At 37.1% G+C, this 21,388-nt stretch overlaps 1 protein-coding gene across 33 annotated transcripts in view; it reads right to left on the minus strand.

The window, feature by feature from the left end:
• The window catches only part of B3GALT1 (beta-1,3-galactosyltransferase 1), a 198,576-nt gene that overhangs the window by 25,389 nt on the left and 151,799 nt on the right, over positions 1–21,388 (minus strand). For 19 of the 33 annotated variants that reach the window (XR_005820969.1, XR_005820957.1, XR_005820961.1 and 16 more), the window contains one exon: positions 17,604–17,667. The exons of 7 other annotated variants lie outside the window; for them this stretch is intronic. The gene's annotated coding sequence lies outside the window, so the exon portion shown is untranslated. Of the gene's footprint in view, positions 1–5,789; positions 5,947–11,460; positions 12,757–15,900; positions 16,032–17,603; positions 17,668–19,606; positions 19,807–21,388 lie in introns of those variants that run through there. 7 more of the 33 variants (XR_005820976.1, XR_005820963.1, XR_005820978.1 and 4 more) reach the window with 4 other exon arrangements.

The raw sequence follows: 21,388 nt of genomic DNA on the forward strand, positions 1-21,388 counted from the left end.
TATACACATGATTTCCATGGTGAAATACACTTCATCCAGTACATTAGAGGTCCCTGGGACAACTCTTTAGAGAAAATGAAAGAACCCTTTTCACAGAGTTAATTCGTTCAATTATGTGAGAAAAGACAAGACTGAATAGTTATTAGAATACAGATTAATCTCTAACCTCATCCTTACATGGAAGATGAGCCTAGAAAACCAATTTCTCAGCATTCTTAGATACAAATCATGTATTCAATAGATACGTTTAAAAAAAAATTTAAGGCATGTGCAGTTTTCTCCGTTAGACACCTTCAGTGTTGCAAAGACAATAATTAATTGCTTATCTGTTGAGCTTATCCCACAGGAGCTAATCATCTTCCTTTTTGCTGACATTCCCTTCTTCTCCAAAGGTGCTTTTTTCTTTCAAAAATTTTAAGTGATTACCATAATTAATTTAAAGATAGAGATTTGTTTGCAAGCTGTCCTTAGCCTGAAGTCTGTGGTTTCTTTTTCAGGCCTTGCTGGTGTTGCTTACTTAAAACCATGTCTGTTTTATTGTCTGCTATTTAATACCCTCTCACAAATATGTTACCTCTCCCTACAAACAGAAGCTTACTTAGAAAATTCATTAATTAGTTCTCATTATCCTTCCTACCTTGAATATTTTTATCTCCATTTCTAGTTTTATGTAACTTGCTTTGCTTTGCATTGCAGGTTGGTTTTGTTTGTTTGTTTTCATTAGTCTAAGCTTTCCAGTTCAGGGATATAACCTGATTTAATAGGATCTCATTTTATGCAGTACTGACAGGATATAAACAACAGAAATAATTGTCCATGAATGCTTATTAGTGCAAGTATATCTTGACTGGTTATTTAGAGCATTTTATTTCAAATTTCTCATTTTGATCTAAAATTTCTCTCCATATTAGACACTTACTTATTCAACTTTTGAAGTGAAGCACTGAAAGTTTTGACGCTGCCAGTGGGTCAAGGAGAGATGCGTCACCAGCTAAAAGCCAGACTGATCATTTTTAGTTGCTACTGGCTACTAATTTGATGAACCTCACGTAGGAAAGAAGTAATAGGACATTTGTTTAATGTCACCTAGCTTGCAGATGTTCTCGCCATGTATGAACAGAGAACTGACATTTCTGTTGTCAAGCTTAAGCTTAGAATCTCAAATTTGTGGTAGTTTGATACAAATGATTGTGTGAACTTTACGAAGATGATGAAGGAGAAAAAAAGTTCTACCCTTCACCAGAACATTAATGACAGACCAGATGACACGTCTTTCATAGAAAAAATAAGATTAAGCACTTTGAAAGCCAAGGCATTTCAATAGAAGTGAAATTGAGCTTTTCAGAACAGACTATCCAATCACCTCACATAGCAAGCAAATCACTCTGCTGAGTGATTTTATAATGCAGAATGTTTTTGGAGTGCTATTGCAAACTTTGTATCATCCTCAAGTACAAACCACCGTACACTTGCTATAGAAATGACCCTATTAGGGACAGCTGTACAACATAGACTGTCAAATAAAGCAGTACAAATTCTGTGCAGTAGCTGTGCTTTTTAAACCTTTCAATTTCATGAAATATACTTCTCTAATGATGCTCATGTTGTTATTCCAATAATAGATTACATCCAATCACTTGAGGATTTTAAAGCTAGTCTGGAAAAGCATCGGGAATGGTAATGTATCATGCATTTGCAGTCAGCTGTACTAAGTGAGCTGACAGGCTTTCCCTCCTTCTACAGTCTTTTGGGTCACTTTTACCATTTAGCCACAAACTTGGAAAGAGAGATGCCAGGCAGTTCAGTGCTCTTCTCACAAGCGTGCCGGTGATGATTGCACTCTCTGACAGTAGCTACTGTACTCCAGTTCAGGGACAGGCAGTTTTGAAGGGTGGGGAGAAAGGAGGCTATGGGTATGTTGTTAATTGTTTTTACTTTAGAGCTTGTTAGTAAGAAAGTGTCATTGCTTGTCAGAAAACATACCTATGTCTTTTTTTTGAGGGGTGGTGATAGTGAGAGGGGGAGTATTGGGAGGTGAAGGTTGCAATCCTTGGAGAGTTATGGAAGCTTTAGGGTATGTTTGTCATTTTTTGAGGGTATATTCCTCAAACAAACCTGGGCTTCCTCTGATTCCTCCTCATGGCCAGCCACAGCCATGTGGCTCTAACGCGCAGTGTGTACAGGGAAAGCTTATGTCTGCCAGCAAAAGGCTCTTTTGCCTTCACCAGCTGAGGCTGTGCCTGTCAGTTGACTCACTCTTACTGTGACCCGCTTTATTCCTCTGATTCTGTGTGAGGAAAATGGGCCTAAATTCTTCCAGTATTATCTAAAGCATTTTGAATGATTGTTTCCCATTATTATTGGAGCCTTACTTATCAGCTCTTCATAATCCTCTACAAACATGGTTTAATAGAAAGCATAGGGAAGAGAACAAAGTAATCTAAATCTCCGTGTGGCTTTGCATCAGTATGTAGTATAGGCAAAGGACAAATCCCCCAAAGCTGCGGATGCCCAGTCGCAGGGCTGACGTGCCGTGAGGACAGCACCATGCTTCCTCAGGGCTGGGCGAGGAGGGGGTGAAGTGGATGCAGGCACAGGCATACCCTCAGGGCATGGGCTGGGGCCTTGCTGCCGGTAGGGTCTGAAAGTTGATGGCAGGCCTACCAGCTGCAGCAGCGAGCGGCTGACTGAGGTGGTTTGGCACACAGCAGCTATTTGTTGCACTGGCAGAGACCCCGGCCATGGTGGCCTTGTCTGCGTGCTTGAGTGAAGCAGTTTTAAAATGATCTTTATTTCCTACTGCAAACGGACAGAGGGGGTAACTGCCTTTGAATGTGATTCTCACTCCCAGGGCTGCCGAAGCTGTGGGAAGGGAAGGGGAGCGAGGATGTGAAAATTCAAGCTCTAAAGATTCCCTGCAGAGCCTGAAACGGTTTTATCCTTTCACTGGAGCTGGAGCAAGCTTTATTTTCAGTCATTATTTAGTGTCCTAGCATTTGCTTTGAAACACTGCTTTGTGGGTAGGTTATATAGCATGGCTCTGTATGTTCTCTCTCCATAAGAAATGTTTCCAAAAAAGGCCCTTAAATTTCCCTTTACATCACGTGATTTAAATTAAACAGTGGAACCACGACATGCCGTAACCATCCTCTAACCTAAAGCACAGCAGTATGGTAGTTTATTATTATTTTTCATTAACTTGATAGTTTGGAGTACCAAATGGAAATGTTTACAAATGAGACACAGTAAAGCAGAACGCAGTTATATGCAATGTACTTTTACTGCTCCTTTGAACAAATTTATCTTTATGCTCTAATACAATAGGATCAGCCTGACCTCTCACTTCAAAATGTTGTCATTGTATCATAAATAGTGAATATAATGTTCTATATACATACCATAACTGCAGTTAGACTTGTTCTCATGCTGCCTTGTTTCACTGAAGTCAATGAGGTTACACGGTTAACTGAGAGCAAAATGTACTCTTTCCATTTAGACTAAAATGGCAAATTATAGCTCTGATTGCTTCTGGGAACACAGTGAAAGTCACAATAAAATTAAATTATAATTTTTGCATTGACCTGAAATAAGAAACTTTGAGCTCTCAGGAGTTTTCCAGAAAATTGCAACTACTAGTGTTGAAATTTTGGGCCTGTTTCTTCACTGCATCTTCACCACCTCATTACAGCTCATTACAGAACTTGAGATCTGATACTACTTCTCATACAAGAGGAAAGCATTTTTTTTTTTTGTCAAATGAACAAAGTAAAGTGTGTGGGACTCATTTTTACCAGAGAGAATTAAAAAAAAAAAAAAAAGGTGAAGAGGAAAATTACTTTTGTAATACTTTTTTTTTTTTTAAGCAAAACTAACATTTCATAGTAAAATACCAGAACAATGACATTATCATCATCACCATCACTATCTTAACTCTGAATGAGGATGATTCTTATTTACACAAGTTAGTATGCCACATACAAGCCAGCTGCCTTAGATGAACATATAGGACTTTTTTTTTTTTTTTAATGTTCATTCTATGGTAATACAGTATGACCTCACAGAAAAAAATGGAAGACTATTTCCTCAGATTTTAACACCTTATCTGAGTGTTATAAATAACCTACATGTAAGTTTTAAAGCCCAGCTTCTGAGGAATTTAATTTTTTTTATTATTTTATTTTTTATTTTTTAAGTACAGAGTGCCAGCAGCAGTTGTGGTTTATCAGGCACTCAGAAGAATGGACTAGTTTCTTAGCCTCACTGGACCTGTCTGCCCTGGGCCACAGCTGGATCCCAAACTATCACTGAATTTTTAATTTAATTGGGCAAGTGCTGCATCCCTCACCAGGACAGCGGACAAACATCTTTATGATAAAGTGAAGCGTCCAGTCTCTAAGAAGTGGTTCTTGGCAGTAGTATGGAGCTGTGCAGCCTCTAAGGGACAGGCAATGCTCTGGGGCACATGTGGGGTATAGCAAGTGGGAGACGTGGTGAGATGATGATTTTGTGCATATCTCAGAAATTCAGAGGATTTGGTCTAAGACATAATTTAGGGTAAAACAAACTGAGAGGAAGATGGATTGATGTTGTGTGGAAAGTCACTGGTATAAATATTGATTCTGAATAGAAAGGCATGATTATCTCCATCTGTTCAGCTTTATGTAGTAAAAAAAACCACAATAATCTGGTTTTAGGTATCAGTATATTTCTGCAGAAGTGGACGTTATGCATAGAAAAACTTTGGACAGAGAATCTGCACTGAGTTACCCCTCCATGAGCAACTATGGCTCATATCACACTGATGGACCTGTCAGTGAGTAGGTGCATTGCATTGCCCTAAGTTTTGCATACACAAAAAGTGGAACACAGAACCCCTTGGCTCTGATCACTTTCTACTGTACACAGAAGCTGTATGGGCCTTTCTGAACGCATGCTAAATACACATTTTTATTCTGGCAACTTCCTTTCTTCCAGAGTCACAGAGCAATCAAATGCCCCCAGCTACTTCTCTGCTTTTCACCTCACAGAGAGCAAATGTAGTCTGGTTAAATGGATCAAAGGGAAAATGAAGCTTGGCCACAAGAAAAACAAGTTCTATAATTGATTGGGTCAAGAGGAGCTCAGGGACACCTGCTTAGATGAAAACAGTACGACATTCACAAAAGAGACAGGAAGTCTGATCTAACACTGCTAAAACAACTCAGGAGCTTAAGAGATGCAAGTTAAAACTAAGGTTAGAGTCAAGTGTGAATAGCTGAAGCTGTGGAAGGCCAACCTTTGCGTGCTAAGGGCCACCTTCATTCTCAGCCAAGTAGATAGGCCAGACCACTACATTTACCTGTGAAACCTCCCTGATGCAACCAAGTTCTGTGTTCCTCTGGCTGGCTTTCTTAGCTGACACCTCCACCCACCTGGCAGACTCAGGTCACATCAGGCTCCTGGACTATCTGTTGGCCATCATTACTTGAAAAGTGTGTGAATTTGCAAGAACATGCGAAGCAACAACAATAAAACCAGCCTCATCCTTCTAAACATTAGAAATGCAGGAAATCATGTCTTAAAGTTGCAATTTTCAGGGAAACCTCTTACATTCTCTCAGCTGCATCTGCAAATGTAGCTGAATAATATACTCTTGACACACTAAGAGCAAGCCAGAGTGCTGCTGATGCTATAAGGAAAAATCTGAAACTGCCTGTAATGTTACCATGCCTGTAATACCAAGTATGGCCTTTATGTCCCTCCTCCCCGTACTAATGTTTTTATGATTTTGTACAAGTGCTCAGATTCAAGCCCCCAGTAGGATTCTCCTGGCAGGCAGAAATCGATGCAGCTGCCTCTTGCAGTTGCTGGTAAACAGGTAGTATTGGTCACAGGACACTGGCAGGGGAGCTGTGTGAATGGTGAGTTATACTCCCATTTATGACCTCTTGGGAGAACCACAGACATCTGGAACAAATTAGAGCAAATGGCTTTAATGAGTTCAAGATATGGAGTAGAAAGTCAGTGCCCACCAAACAGTGGTATAGCTGGAGGGAAACCTCAGTGATGTCAGTTCCCAAGGTGTCAGCAGCCTCAGCTTTCCTCTAAATGATAGCTGCTTTGCACAGTAGTAAATTAGTAAGACAAGGGGTGGGAGAACTAGCCATAACCATCCCAGCTTGTAAACTGTGCGGGTGTGAGAGAGAGTAAAGGATTATTAGCCTGTGCCTGTTAGTTACTCACATGTGGGTGGGAAAGCGACATGATTCACTGAACCTATGGCTGTGTAACACATTTGTGAGTGAATGTTTATGAATGTGCATATAGAGAGAACTATATAAGCATATATAAATATGATTAGTTGTGTTTCAATGTTACACTTTACCTTGAATTTCTAAATTATTTTTTTCTAACCAGGATTTCATTGAGCAAGCAGAAAATTCTCTTTTTTAGGATAGCATGAGATTATTACAACAGTTTTCTCAGAACAAATCTCCAGAAACCAATCTTGACCTTATTTTCCAAACTTTGGTCAAAATAAAACTGAAGCACTTGACAGCTACATATTAAATGACAACTTTGCACAATAATTTTCCAATGAATTTTGCCTAATTGGCTATGACTATATATGTACCTTCAGGTTATTTGTGTTTTTCTGTTATTATTTGCATTTTCCATTTAAGTGTTACAAACAAACTAATAGTGTTTCATACGTTGCTCTCATCACAGAAAATTTATGCTTTATTTTTGTGAAGGTGTTAATTCTCTTACCCTCCACGTTTTTAGTGGGCCTGCAGGAAAGAATAGTTCTGGTTTTGATTTATTTCAAAATGAGCTTGCTGAGGGCTGGATTCAATAATATAATCCATTTGTCTTAAGCACTGCAAAGGCTCATGCCAAAGCCCTGAAAATCAATTTTTGAGAGACAGAGAGAAGTTGCATAGCTGTGCAGAGGTTTTAGCAGTTCAGGACTGTGAGGATGTTTTTTTTTCTTGAACTGTTCTCTAAATGATTATAGATTTTGTTTGTTTGTTTTAATAGGATGCTATCAAGTATTTAAGGCTCTAAATATGGACCCTGTAGGCAGAAAAATGTGGAAGATGTTTATAAGCCCAAATAGGAATATGTTTCTGAATTTAAAATAAAATCAGCCTGAATAGGAATATGTTTCTGAATTTAAAATAAAATCTGATCAAAGCAGATTGGTTAGAATTTAAGATCTCTCCGATAGAGCTGGAAATAAAACCTGAACTGGGATGTGACATTAACTTAAAATAGTTTAATGCTGTGCTTCTCTGCTGACAAAATGCAAAATACGAATGGCATTGCTGTCAAAAAAAGTAAATCTGGAACTAAATTTAGGGATAATCTGAAAAGGCTGATAGCACAGCATGCATGCAAAGATTAAAAAAAAAAGGGGGGGGGGACAAAGAGATATTTTTGTCTCGGTGGCATTGCCTTGACCTCAGGCAATGCTGGCCCCCCTCCGGCAAGGCTCCTCAGGGTCGCCTCTGCCCCCACACAGGGACCCCCGAAGGCTGAGGCCTTGCCACCCAACCCGGTGGGAGCTGTGTGCCAGCCCGCTGGCCCGCTGGCCAATCAGAGCGCAGCAATCAGCCATTGGGGTGTCTGTGTGAGCCCCTTGTTCAGGGAGGAGGAAGGTGCGCCCTGAGGGGTGGCGGCCATTTTAGGGGTTGAGGTGCTCTGATGGCTTGAGGTGCTGGGGCTGTTGTGACTTTGCTTGGTCACCAGCAGAGCTAGTCCCATCTAGGCAGGTTTAATCAAATTATAGAGGTTTATAAAGGTATTCATGTGTGAAATTATTTCCAGATTTGTGATGCAAGTTTAAGAATGAGAATGAGAGTTGGGGTCCTTTGAGTTATTCAGCCCTTTCCTCAGCCAGAGAAACTGATGTCCTGTGAGACAAATTGATCCCAGATTTGAGTAAAGCCTGACTGTGTAATCACGAAAAGTAAACAGGGAAGGTCTCATGGATAATATTATGCAAAGTACAATGAAGGAACTGAAGTACGGTTCTGATTTGCAATACAACAGGGAATATCTCAATGGTTCCTGTTTCGTTTGCTTCTGTGGAACAAAGTCTGGATGTTCTATATGTGTATTAGTTATATTCTAAATAAGACCTTAAAATGTTAACTTTCAAGTGGATTTGCTTGAACAGAATAGACACGTTCTATTCGTTGGAAGACTTCACAATATTTGGTGATAATAAAGCTGAAAAATAATTTAAGTAGACTTTCATTAAACATGAGAGAACTAATCCGCATTTCAGGATAGATTTGCATGGTTTTGAGGAAGCTTTTGTGGTTGAAAGAAAGTGAAAAAGAAGCTCAAAAGTAAAGAATTATACAGCAGTGAGACTAGAAAGCCACTAGGAATTTAATTCTATAAATCCTGTAGGATTTACACATGGCAAGATTTCAGGTGATGAAAAGTTTTTGTTGCCCTATTGAAGTTGAGCCCCTGTAGTCACAGTGGAAGTCTGAAGTTTTACATTTTCAAATTGCATTCCTAGATCCAAAAATCTTCTCTGAATGGAAATCTGTCATCATGGGTTAACCATAAATGCATGTTAGGTTATGCTGCTGTCTTCCCCACAACCTGCTCAGCTGTCTGGTATAATGCCCAGTGCTGAAGACAGGCTCCATACAACACCACTGCTTGAGAGCAGGTGAGATAATAGACTACAGTGCCATTTAAAGGCAATGAAAACTCACATTATATAGAAGGCAGAGTGCAACATTTTCAAACCATGAATTTATATGAATTTATTTTCACACCCCAGAACAGCAAATCTGTTTTTGGGCATGTCAGATGGAGGGAGAGCACATGGGGTATGCCACCCTACACATGGCTGCATGCAAGGAGATTTGCTTGAGAGGTGTTGAAAGACTGTTGTTGTCTCACGTGTAATAATGATATGTTTGACTTAATATGTAAGTGCACATGGTATGCACTTGTCCAGGGCCTCCAGACGCCTATGACAACCCTTCAACTTGTTGAAATGTTAGTATTGCTGTGTCCTGTTGTTTGAAATGGATCTCTGTCTGTTTCATTTGTGATCCTGCAGACGGATGGATATACATGAAGCAAATGAACATTTTTAGATCAAAAGTAAACCTATTCATGCACAGTCTAAGACTTTCGGTAGAGGGATTTTACAACTAAGGTGGGGCACCTCTTCATTCTATGTCCCTTGTATAAGTAAGATGGATACCATGTAAAAGATGAAATTTAGCAATATATTTGCTAAATTACTATTTTTTTCCCATTTTTAATTTCTGAGTGATAACTTTTAGCAAATACACCTTTTTAGTAGTGGTGATTGTGCTTGTAATGCGTTAAGAGGCATGAATTGTAGCATTAAATGGAATTACTAATAAATAATGAAAATTGACATTATAGTTTGCCTAAAAAGTAACTAAATGAGCAATTCATCAATATATATCATCTTAGTTGTGCCTACAGCTTGTGGAATGAATAATTTATATGATTAGTGTAGTCTCTTTCTGTTTGTGCATCATCAATAATTAGATTGTGATTTCTTAACAGTTTTCATGTTTATTTAATAAAATGTCTTTTGAGCTTTTATCTCAAGAACTGCAAATTTTCAAAAATTAAGCTGTGCTACTTAGCTGCGCTTGGTCATATAAGCAAAATCATAGTGCTTTAATTGGATAAGGTTGCAAATGTTTCTAAAACAGTTCTGTGTGTATGAATTTACTATTCTGTTTCTGTGAATACTCATACATTATTTTCAAATTTGTCTTCTATTTATGCTAACAAAACTCAAATACCTGAATATTCTAAAGAAATGCTAAAGTGTTCGGAGCAAATCAAGTAGGTGATTTTAAAATCTAAAACAAAACACTGGTGGTACTTTGAGAAATTAAGAAGAAAAATGGCAATAAACTTAACACAGTGGACTGGGCATTTACTCAGTCATTTCCTAACTAGTATTAAAATTGAAGAAATACTGAAGATATAATAAAGAAAATGTTGACTGAAAAAAAATGAGTTACTGTAAGCCTTCTGAATTATACAGAGTTCTGAATACATTGTGGGGAAGATGATAAATTCTCTGTTGAGTACAAGTGTGATTCTACTGCTCTCTCACCCTTCTGTTATTTTCCTTCTTTTTAGGAGAGGATTTCTTTGTATTATTTTCTGCTTCTGTAATTTATTTATTATGTGATTTAGCAGCTGGGTCTCTGAAACAACCCTAACAAACTTGAACAACTTCATAATATGGTACCAATAATAATATATTTAACAGTTGCAGAAGTCCAATGACTTTTTTTTTAAAAAAAAAAAAGTTAGGAATCTTTAACTAAATTAGAGGTTAAAGGCAAAAAAAAGGTGTTTATAACCCAGACCCTGCAATATCTGTTATTACAGATGACTATATATATATATATATATATGTGTATATATATATTTTTTTTTTCCGAGGGTCCACTTTACAGTGGATCTTGACAGCAATGAGTCTTGACAACAGCTCAAAAATGGATCTGCTGGGATGTTTTTGATCTGGAACTGTACTGAAATCATTGCAGTGTACTGATTTATGGGTAGACCTACAGATGGCTTTACTTGTAGAATTTTACCCTATCTTTTAAAACCAAAACTCTTCTATCCATTTCAGAAATTACTGAGGCTTCTGCATAAGTATTTCATTAGGTAAATATCTGAAATGCAGATATTCAAGGAAGCTAATATTTTATTTTACATCATTCGTGCAGGTATAATATGGACCAACAATGGGACACAATGGTCATTAACTTCCTACTTTTCCTACAAACATCATCTAAAGGACGCAGTGAGGGAAGGATAATTCACAGCTGGGATACCTTTGATTTCCTCAGCTGCCACTTCATATCAGAAAATCTTAAGAATCAGGTGGGTTTGATTGACTATTATACTACCAGAGAGGTATATCACAATTAGGAAGCCGAGAAACAAATGCAACTGTTTGCTGGTCAATGAAGCATGAGATTAAAGGCTGATGTCCAAATGTGAGAATCCAATTAGCAAGATGATTTATGTCTGTGGTACAAAAGTAAAATGCTGCTATTTATGTTATGAATTCTAGCATAGTGGGGTTCTCTTACATGTAAATTACAGAAAGATTTATTGTGAGTAATTAAATATGTATCTGGAATAACAGTATATGGTGTTATAAAGAAATGGCTCATGAGAAATGCAGTACAGAAGTGGTGCTTGTTCTTTCACTTTCTGTTGTTTTCCACACTGAAAAATACATACCAAGGCCTCTAGTGATGTACGATATTATGAATACTGCAGTTTCATAATTTCTGATAGGTTTGGGGATACTCTGACTCAGTAGATACACAGTAAAAAAAGGCACAGAGTAGAAAATTCAATCTGTATAAAGAACACACAGTAGGAAGAGCCTTTTCTTATGCAGATGTTTGCAGTACGAGACTGCTGCATTTTGCAATGGTAACCAGTTTGTGGCAGTGCACCAATGCTTTGGACATTACTGTGATCTGTCTCCCAGAATTAAGCCAAATAAAGGGCAAATAGTACGTTCTTCATGATAAGTTCCTTGAGAAATAAACCTATGAAACTTAAAGATTGCTTGAGAAGAGAGATGTGGTCCTGTAAGAAGACTGTTGTTAGGGGAAAAACTTGAAGGCTATGGAGTAATTTAGAGAGAGGTTTATTTCACAGTTCATTTATTTGGATAATTGGGATTTTACAAAAGGAGTTTGGGGAAATGTATTAATTTCTTTAACTTGACTTAATGTGTACAGTTTTATGATTTTTCTCACTTTATGGAATAATGCACCATTCCGATTTCCTTTTGGTGACTCCCCAGAAAGTGTTTATGACTCCTTAGGATCATAGCCAAGCTGGGCAGGTCAGAATCTAAACATGTTTGTCCACTGTCTGCATGTAATAATGCATAAGAATGGAAAAAGAGGACTGTGCTGTTAGTTGTGGAGACTAGAGACCTGTTTTTGGATGACCATGAAGAAACAGAGCTGATGGAGTATCATGGATTCACTCATCTATCCATCTTAGTAGAAACATGAGACATATATTATGTGATACACATATGTGTAAAGAGAGGGGAAAACTGAGGATAGATGCTAGTCTTTCAAATAGTGTAGGGAATGTACCTTTGTATGTACTTACGTGTCGGTCTGTTAAGTTGACCTGGACACCAAAAATACTGACATCAACCAGATGGGACACAAAAACCCAGTATGCATCATGAACCCTACTGAATAGCTGTTCTTATTACTTTGAGCAGAAGACGTTAAATGTGATTAAATACCTTGCTAAATGTGACTACAGAGATTTTAAAACCATATTCGTTCGAGGTATTTTGAAAAGAAGTCTGTCTAAAGGAGCAAGTAAACATATTCCATATTAAGCAGACTCTATGCCAACTAAGCCTGGCCTTGTGATTTCATTTTGTCATTGTTGCCTTGATCTCACAGTCATGTAATTAAGTGTTCCTAATTATCAGCTTATAAAAGGGGACTTTGAATGAAACTGTTGAGAAATTTGGATGAGGAAATAGCATAATTGTATGGTTTCATTGTTCTTTGATCTTAGCAGTGCTTGCTTCCTCCTCACAACCTATCACTGTGTGGTCACTTTCCTTCATTGCAAGATGCTGTTCTCATCTTGTCATGACATTTGCTCGCAGTCTTTGTTATGGATTTCACTGCAATGTCATTCTTCCAGATGCTGCCAAAGGCTATTATTCTGGGGGAAAAGTCTCTTTAAAAAAAAAACAAACCAAAAAACAAGCGCCAATTCAGAAGATGCAAACATGAAAGAGAGCATTAGTGATCATAGTCATTTTTGAGTTCTGCTTTGCTAGATTCCTTGTTTTTATAGCATGAAACAAAACTTCATTATAGAGCATGTGGTTATTATGACCTCTCCTGACACTGTTTGCTATTTTCCAGTATTATGGCAATATTTTTCAGTGAACAGGAGCCTCCCGGAAGTATTCATAGCGTCAGTACTAGTCACCACAGTACTGCTCATTCTATAAAGCTAGCAGAGAGCAAGCTCCGTTTCTTTCTCTCCTGTTACTTTCCTACCTAAAACAAACCAATTAAAAAGCCAAAACTTTGCAGTGAAAGTTTCAGATTTAGTGGTAAGTTTTTGCACCACTTTAACTCATCCTGTTATAATTTAGGAGAATATACTTCTACTCAAGGGAAGAGATTGAGAAAGTGAGTGTCAGGTGGGAACTGAATACAACAATTTGTACACTGAACAGTCTCGACCTTATAGATGGCCCCTTTTCTGTTGCGGGTACTACTTGCAGTATTCACTACGGCTTATGAAAAAAGCATAATATAGAGAATGACCTGGTTCTTTTTTAACCCTGTCTTTCCTTTGCTTCTTTATATCTGGTACTTCATGCTTTCAAAAACCTCCTGCCTAAACTGCAACTACAGATTTCAAAATTCCCTCTAAATAATTTCTTCTGTTAAAAAAAAAAGCAGGTTGTCTTTGTATATAAGCTACATGGATACATGTCTGTGCAGAAAATTTTCTAAACTCCTACTTAAGAGGAAGACAAATGAAAAGATATTGGCGAGGAAGCATAAAACCACAGGGGACACAGAGAACAGACTTTCTGTTTTTAACCAGTCAAATTATAAAAATCTTTGAAATACGCAAAAAATATATATATACTTTTTCTCCAGAGGTTCAGTTAGTTATTTCAGACAGTCTAATGTTGTAATACCTATGTTGGAGTCCATTTTCTTAATTTCCTAAGATCTTTGCTATTTCTTGAGATGCAGGAAAAAATCAGTGCATTTTAAAATTTATATCCCCTCTCTCTCTCTCTCTCTCTCTCTTTTTTTTTTTTTTCTTAATTGAATAAATCTTCCTGACAGGTGAGGAAATAGCAGTCTCCCTGCTGTGGATATAGAAGATACGCTCATCTTTGTACTGAACCTCTAGATCTTATGTATGTTATCATAATAGACTTTTACAAGTGAAACATGGAATAAAGCTTTCAGCAAATGTTTATTTTAAATGCACTGGCTTTTGAAACCTAAAGTGAATGTAAAAGTAATGAAATGCTTTATATTCAGCTTTAACACTGGGCAGTAATAATGGAAAGGAAATATTTCTGCATTCAGCTAGGTATTTCAAATTTAGAATTATTTATGCTAGGCAGGGAAAATAAGAGCTGAAAAGGTAGTTTAGAGATAGCTATGATTTTACTAGAAAAATTTGCTTTTCAAGGTTGTTTATAGAAGATAATCTGATATTATTTTTTTAAATATTTTACAGAACAATGATGGTTTGTAATATTAATTGGGAAATTCCAACTAATTCCAGTTCCATTGTAACTGTAGGGCCAAACTCCAAGCTCTGTGTAAAGTGTGCATCCTTCTACCAGACCATATCAGCTTTGAAAAGTCTTTAACCTCTCAAAGTAATTTCTATAAATCCCAGCATGAGTAGTTTGAACTGCTATTCCCTGGAAGTTCACAGTAATTTCTTTCATTTATTGAGATGTTTTACCACTTTTCTGTCCTGCAGGAAAGGCTTGCTCTCTTCTTAGTCTGCTTGACATCTAAAGGATGTGATATTGGACAGTTACAAATGAACCTTTGGCTTGAGGGGAGACATCAGGCTGACTGAGGTCAGTCCCATTGAACTGTCTGCTACATAAAAATAGAGCTGAATTAATGTAGATTTGAGTAGCTGGACTTGTTTTACATCATTTCTGAAAACTAACATACGTTTTATTTCATGGGGCTTTTACATCTGGAAATACACAGAATAAAATGACCTCAAGTTGCACCAGGGGAGGTTTAGGTTGGATATTAGGAAAAATGTCTTCACTGAAAGGGCCGTGAAGCATTGGAACAAGCCAGTCACTAGCCCTGGAGGTATTTAAGAGATGTGTAAATGTGGTGCTTAGGGACATAGTTTAGTGGCAGGCTTGGCAGTGCTAGGTTAACAGTTGGACTTGATGATCTTAGAGGTCTTTTCCAACCTCAATGATTCTGTGATTCTATGAGTACCACGAAATGACAGTGTCCAGTACTCAGTAAGTGTTGGAGATGCAAAACACCCATTGTTTGTGTAACTTATTAAGATCAACAGGCATTTTGCCACTCACATCCACTGAGCTGATATCCACTGTCAGACAGAATACTCACCATAAGTTGTAAATTTTTTGTGAGCTTGCTGTGTTACACAGTTTCTTCAAAATTTCAGTCGTCCATAGCAAACCAAAACATTATCAAATTTGTTGTCAAATGAATAAGCAATGATGCACAAATAATGTATTTTAGATCCCAGATTGTTAGGAGATTATTTAGGCTTACATGGACTAATATGGAAGTAAGCTCTTTCACATCTGTCCAGAAATATAAAAAGATATTTTGAAGTGATGCTTCAGTATTCCTGTATGTTTTTTGCCTAACAACACATGCCAGCAGTGCCTTTCCTACTGCTGCAGATATTCAGGATGCATTGTTTAGATGACCATAGCCACTGACTACTGGAAGATATGAAACAGATACATAAAATAAATTAAAGTGTTCAGCAGTAGTGAAAAACAGCACAGGTTAGAATATTAGAAGTGTTGTATATAAGAAAATATAAGCTTAAAATTTCTAATGCTCTTTTTGCTAATAGCGTTGCTCTATAGACATAAATTGCAAAGACAAGAAAGATCAGAAGTCCAGAAAAAAAGCCAAGAAAGAGTCCTAAATATTTAGCTCCTGTGAAAGGCAAGTTTATTTTTGTGTCATGGACTACTTCATAAATATATGTTAAATTTCCTTGATAAATTTTGCTTTTATATGAAGCATGATGACTTCTTCAGTCTTAGCTTTAGCTGCAATCCTAACTCGGGATAACAGGTAGATTCTGTAAAGGTGTGGAGACAGCTACAAATGAAGAACATCACCATTCATTGCTAGGCAGTGTGGCACCCCAAATTGCCATCACCTTCAGGCACATGCGCTGAATTTGGTGCTTCACAGGGGTGGTTGGGAGCCTGTGGCAAGCTGGGAAAATAAGAGACAGTGCACAGGAGGAAGGCTGCAAATCTTTCATGTTTTCAAAGTTTGAGCCCTTCCAACTTAAGACATTCATCTGATCCTTGCTATACTGAATCACATATACACCAGAGAGAGAGAGAGAAGTAGTCTCAGGAGCAATGGGGTTGTTGGGAGTAGGAAGAGAAGAGAGCAACTTGTGAGTTCCTTATTTTCATAGGCCATTAAAGCTGAGCAATGCTCTCTGAGCTCTCTGCCAACTACATGCTGAATTCTTGGGTTCTGGGCTCAGCGTTTGAAATGCCATCATGGCCTGTTATTAGCTATTGAAAGCTTTCTCTTAATGGCTGCAACAGAACCTTGCTCATTAGCAGAGACCCTTGCTGTGCTTTCTCAGGGCAGATGCAGCTATATTTATAAAGAGTCCAGTTAGGTACTGCTCAAGCTGGTCTCACCAAAACTGTGTTAAATGGTAAAATGAGCCCTTGGCAACAAGAGTTGCTAGTGTCTGTCAGAAGTGAGGTTTGTTTAAATTATTTGGAAAAAGGGAGGTAGATGCTGCTTAAATAAATACTCTCCTCCCATGAAACATTTCCCAGAAGTTAAAACGGGAGTATTTTTAACGTCTATTAATTGTGCTGGAGGATTTCTTGCTGATTTGGTCTATGGCCTTCACCGTTTAGCTGTTCTCTATCTGCAAAACTTAGGCAGCCTTGCGTCATGCCATGGGTCGGTGATGTTTATGTCATTAATTAATACCAGATGCTCTGCTGGAAGTTACATGGTAGGATGTATCTTGAATGCATTACTGTACAGTTTGTCAATAGATAGAGAATTTCAGGCTTTAAAAAAAAAATATTTCTCTATTAAAGTGAAGAGTTAATCCATGCTGTGTCAAGAACACTGATTTTATGATGATGGATGATGAATGAAAGGTTTTAGAATAGATAAAGAAGTGTATAAGTTCAGGCTTATTACAGATCTTCCCTTGATTTCCCCCCCCTCCCCTCCATAATTTGTGGATGGGTCTCATACTTTGGCAAGTTCCCAGAACAGCATGTAACCATACTAGGCTGTTAGACATATGCTATTAAAACTGATTGTCCGTGGCGGTGTTCAGACAATTTATATGTTCCCTTAAACTTATTTTAAAAGGTCTTTTTTTTCCCTCTTTGTCTTGAAAGCCAGTTTCAACAAGCAATACCAAGAGGTTTTGATTTACTGTTATGAGTGATGGTTTTAAACGTCCTGGCACCTGCACAGGAAGGTGAAAAATATACTCTTGTGTTATGTTTTCTCAACCCTGCCTGGGATTTCAGGTACATACGGCAGACTGTGCTTTTGCTGTTCGAAGGGTTCTCTGACATTCTACAGTGACTTTTAGTCATGGCTTAATATTTTGTTGATTATTTTTAGGCTAAGCGTTACTAAATACAAAGTCTGTATATGTGGCAAATCTCTTAATAAGAATGGGTAATTTTCTAATCATCTGCAAAAAGATATGTTGTTCGGTGATTTCATTACAATCAAAGAATCAGCAGTTATATACCTGACTGAGAGTATAAAATAACAAGAACTTACGAATGCTAGCTCTCTGTTAGTGACAGTTTTCCTAAGATTTTGAGGATCCCATCCATCAGTTGTCCTATAAAAAACAACAGAGGTGACAAATCCGGGGAGTGCTGAATCAGTGCAGAAATAGTTGAGCATGGAAAACACCAGACTGTTTATGAGTGTTTTGTATTCATTAAGACTAGGGATATACAAGTGTATTTTAATAATGGGCATATATCACATATATATATCATAGACCTGTTGCCATGCAATACTATCTTTCCTTCCTTTTATTCAGAAAGGAACGGCTAGCAACCACAAATTTAATCATTTGTATCTCACTGAAAATATTTTAATCTGAAATATATATATATATATATATTTTCCAGATAAACCTTTAATTAAGAGTTTCCATTTTATTTGTATATGCAACACATATTTTTCTTAGAATGAACTGTTTTTGATTTAAAAATCTTGATACATGGTTTCCAGGTTCAAAATAAGAGTTTTTCAGTAGAAAATCAGCTTTTTCTTGTTGTTTAAAATTCATTCCTCAGCATGAAAAGAATAATTCCTCAAACTAAAAATTCTGAATAACTTGAATTTTGACTTTTTTTAGGTTGGTAGAAATATTCTAGTTTGACTTTTATTTGGGACAATATTTTCAATTTCCCCAAAATAATCAATAGTTTCCAGCCTAGCTCTACAGAGGCTCTATTTTATACTGAGTTGCTCCCAGCTACACGCAACCTTTAATTGAAGGAGATTAGAAATTCAAGTCTGACTTTTGAATAGCCTAATTTCGTAGTGAATAATAGGAAAAACTTCAGAGCAGCCTAATTGTAGAACACCACGATTAAATAGTGTTCTAGGCATCTAAAAATTAGAACCTCAGTTTTGCTTTTTATTAACATCAGTGGTCTTTTAAAATCTTGGTTTAATCATGCAACGAATTCTTGAGTTACGCTAAGACTGGGATGTTGCAGAGGACAATTTTTCTGGTTCAGTGATTCCAACAGATGTTCTTTACCTCTTCTTTTTCTACAACTTGAAGTGAAGTGAAAGATGCATTTGTTAGGTTAAGCCTTAGTACTGCTTATGTTTAAGCATGTAATGACTCTGTACTTCGAGTTGATGATCCTTATGGGTCCCTTCCAAAGCGGGGTATTTATTCTATGATTCTATAATTCTGTGATTCTAGTTCTGGTTGCAGACATATCTGCTTGTTAAATTCTACTTTATGCATAGTTCATGCAAGTTTGCCTGATATGAGCTGTCTTTTCTTTCCACTCTTCTATGTATGTAAAGTTGTCACATATATACAGTAGTCACATGACAAAAATTCACAGTTATTTTTAGTAGTATAGTTATTATTTCAGATTATTGTCATATGATCGTGAGGTTTGAGATGCTGTGGGGTGAGGTGTTTTCTGTGGGGAGTAAAAGTGTATTTCCATACCTTTCACCAGAGTTTTCCTATTGTTAGCAGGATTAAATGAGTATTTGCTTTTGAGTGCTGTGATTAAAAATAGGCTCATATTTATGAGAATTATAAGGCAACCTTTAACCTGGAACTTATCCAGTATCTAACAGAGCTTTCTATTTATCAGTTTTTCTGAGGTGCTTCTGCAAAATCCGCCAGTTCAATTACATAATAGTGATGTCCATAAAACTGCATGTTTATCAGTTTCAGAATGGATATTTGTATAAACATCCAAGGCACCTCTTATATTGGCATTCATAATTCTTCACAGCATGCTATTCAGGCCATTGAGAAAAATATTTACAGATGGAAAAGCACAATTCGGAAGAAGCCATTTTATTCCTTGCATGTTATTAAAAAATATCACCTTAGTCTATGAAAATTATAGTGTATGTTTACTATTTTGCAAGTATCAGAGGAAAGCTTAGCCATACATTGAGAATAGGAGAGAATGTTTTTCATTTTTTTAATTCAAAGTAAGTAAACAGTTGTGTTTCTAATGATAGCAATAAGAACACTTTGGTATCTTAAGAGTGGTGTCATAAAGACCATTTAAATGCTTTTATTACCCTTTTGAACATCATTTTAATTAAATAAACATCTTACAGTGGACTTTAAAATGCTATAAAATTCCAGGAAGAATGTGGCCCAAACTGAAATCCGTTGAAGTTTGTATGAATGATACTTTCCACGGACTTCTTGTTTAAGGAGGTTAGAACAGACTGTTAGTTTGCATTTTGATCCATCCTGTTGCATGGAAGTAGACAGTTTTGCTTAGCTATTATGTAACCTCACTACGCTTTTACCATATTTGCTAAGTCTACTTAAATAGTCTTTGTCAAAAACTTTCTGCATTCTTTGTCAGTGGAGCAAATGGCCATGTGGTGTGTTAGGGCAGATTTTAGAGTACCAGAATTCCTAACCTGTATGTATTTAGACAAGAGCAAAAGAGTAGAAAATGCTGTAAAATAAAGGCAGATTGAGTAACCTAAACATTCAATCTCTTGCATGTGGACGCCTCTTATGTGATTGTTCAACTCTTTTGAACACTGATATGTATGCGTAACCTTGAATTTCTGTGAAGTTTGTGCTTTAATAAAATATATATATAATGGCTGGTTCTTAGCACCCTGATTGAAAATACTCTTGGCGTGCGATGGGCAAAGTTTGATCCTTGGAATCATCTACCTGATTTGCATGAGCTACTTTTGCACAGATGTGTAGGTAGAGATACAATGAATGGGCTATGTGATGAAACTATAATACAGAGCTCGAGGTGGGCTTTTTAAATAAACAGAACTTTCACATTAATATCTTGATACTACATGTGGAATGAAAAGAAAGGCCTTTTCTCTAATAGCGTTTACAAAGACTTTCATGGATATTTTGTTATTTTAAATTACATATTTATGCAGTAAAATTGAAACCTAATATTGACATAGCTCTGAAGTAAATGAAGAAATAATTGTCACCAGAAGGATTGGCAAGTGTGCATTCAAGTAACTTAGGGACTACATTGCTCTAAATATATAATGCTAGTTGGTTTATGTTCTTTCAGATTTACAAAGCTTTTTCCCTCATCTCTTTTCCTAGTCTGTGTGCAAAACCCAAACATATCTAAATATAAAAAAAAATCACAATTTTTCCAACAAGCATGACCAAGCATATGGCACAAATTACTTGCCTTTAGGTAGGACTCCTAAATTATGTTTAATCACAGTGGTATCAAGCTATTTTTAATCAACACTTTTATTCTGAGTCACTTTTCCATTAGTGACAAGTGTAATACTAACTCAACCTTTTGGGTCAAGGAGCATGTGTAGGTATAAGGTTCAAATATCTTTCTGAAAAATAATGTGTACAAAACAGGAATATTGGCTTTGTGGAGACAAGAAATAGCCCTTCAAGTTTAAACCAACCACCACCACCAAAGATATATATATATATAAAATGAGGAAATTAGGCAACCTACAACCACTACTTGTTAAAGTACCACATTAATATACATTTATTCCCAGCCTCTGAGTTCCCCTCATCTGCTGTAGCACAGCTATAGCTTTTTCTGTATGAAAGCCCATACTGCTCTAGGCTTACATCTGGACTGACAAGTGTGAACAAAATACAATAGAATTCATGAAACAAAATTTAAAAAATCCCCGCAGAAATATGGCACCTTTAACAACCCCCTATCGTAAGTGCAATGTACTCCTTGCAGTGACTGGCTGTCACTGGGGAAGAAAGATAAGAGACATGTAATGCCTCCTGCCCCTAATCTCCCTCCTCACAAAGGTCAGTGTCTCAGCAGCACCCTCAGCATGTTCTCTCACTG

This window comes from Cygnus olor, chromosome 6 (assembly GCF_009769625.2).
Source record: "Cygnus olor isolate bCygOlo1 chromosome 6, bCygOlo1.pri.v2, whole genome shotgun sequence".
NCBI lineage: Eukaryota > Metazoa > Chordata > Aves > Anseriformes > Anatidae > Cygnus > Cygnus olor.